General features: G+C 35.2%; 1 protein-coding gene across 1 annotated transcript in view; it reads right to left on the bottom strand.

Annotated features, from left to right (window-relative positions):
* Nucleotides 1-533: 533 nt before the first annotated feature.
* The window catches only part of LOC137992411 (zinc transporter ZIP3-like), a 3,353-nt gene continuing 2,214 nt past the window's right edge, over nt 534-1,672 (bottom strand). Inside the window, exon 1 of the mRNA XM_068837746.1 lies at nt 534-1,672. This exon is cut by the window's right edge and continues 2,214 nt beyond it. The gene's annotated coding sequence lies outside the window, so the exon portion shown is untranslated.

Below are 1,672 nucleotides of genomic sequence, written 5' to 3'. Positions count from 1 at the left end.
GGGACTTTGTTATGTAAGGTTTTAGTAAAACTGAGTTTCCACAATGTGTGATGATGGTGATTACTCAACATTACAATATGGCTTGTCATTGTAGCCGATATAACGCGCGCTCTGATTGGCTAATTGTGACTGAATTGTAGGGTATTACTATCCCGTAATGCCCACGGGCCGATTACGGGCTTGCAGAAACAAAGCAAAAGGTAATTTAAAAACCATATAATAAACTGCTTACTAACAGAGCTAGCTTGAGCCGTACTGGGGAATATTGGCCCTCGGTCGTTTTTGTACGGACCTTGCTGCCAATATTCCCCAGTACGGCCCTCACGCACGGTTAGTAAGAAGTTAGTAAGGAGTAAGGAAGCGTAACTCAAAGAAATAAGAATTTTTTACTCTAGCTTTAATTCAAAATTATTTACATTTTCTTCATTATACTCTCCACAGGTCTCCATAATTATATCTGATTGTTCAAATAATCTTTTACTATCAAGATCATTAATTTCATAAAATATTTCATCAAAATTTCAAATAGTGAAAAAAGATTGTAACATAAATCTTCGACTTTACATCCATGGTCGTTTTACCTGAAAACAATTTCTAGTTTTACTGTGCTAGAGTATGCCAGTTTCAAAAAATTGCAACCACAGAGGCCATTTTTGTTTTCCAGAGGCCACATTTTTTGGGGCTGTAACTAGGTAAGAAAATCGTCGACTTCTGTTCTTCTGGGCAGCATCCAGAGTTTCAAATGATGGCGATTGCCAGCAGTTACAAAAATGGCAGAATTTGGCTTCACTTGAAACGAGCCAGAGGTTGTATTTCTCAATGCCCACCAAACAAATTGTGGCCTTTAAAGAACACAATAAACAAAGACCTTTTAGCAATTATGTGGACAGTCAGAACAGTTACTTGATCTGTACTGGAAAATAAACAACAATGCTTGAGTGCATTGTTCCAGGACATGTATTTTCCAGTCATTGGGCAAGTATCATTTTGATCAGTCACTTATTCCCTTTTTCAAAAATATACTGTATATACATACCACTATACATAGTGATTACCATGCTTGCATTTGTGAACACAAATATTATTTGATAGCAGTAAAATACCGTCAATTATAAACAAAATTTCAGGGAAGATCATAAATTATGCAACAAACCAATGGTTGAAAAATTGAAAGAATCTGTTGTAAGCAAAGAACTTTGAACAAGATTAAATGTGAAAATCACATGGTCCACACCCTCAATTTAAAATGTCAAAGGCCCTGAATGACGATCTTTCCACTCGCCCTTTTATCAACAAACTTGTGAAACAAACAGATACGATAAAAGAAAAAATAACAAAGGCTAACAAAACATACTGTTGAAAACAACAGTTAGATTTAAAAAAAAACATTTCACATTTACTTATAAGGATATGTTTAGGTTGACTTACAGGTAATCTTTTGGTTACCCAAAATAAAACATTTTGAGAAAATTTCTCAAAATATTTTACATTGCCACTGATAACGAAATTAATGATATGGCCCTAGCTCAGTTTGCACAAGACAAAAAAAGTCATACCACTTTGCTCATTTTTCAGCATTCACACATGTTTCTGAACTTCTTGAGTCAAAATTAGACAAATGGGACAACTGCCTCTCAAACCTCTCGCATTACTTCAAATAGGTCCAAGGGTC

This window comes from Montipora foliosa, chromosome 2 (genome assembly GCF_036669935.1).
Source record: "Montipora foliosa isolate CH-2021 chromosome 2, ASM3666993v2, whole genome shotgun sequence".
In the NCBI taxonomy this organism is placed as follows: domain Eukaryota; kingdom Metazoa; phylum Cnidaria; class Anthozoa; order Scleractinia; family Acroporidae; genus Montipora; species Montipora foliosa.
This window is presented reverse-complemented; position numbering and strand designations above follow the sequence as displayed.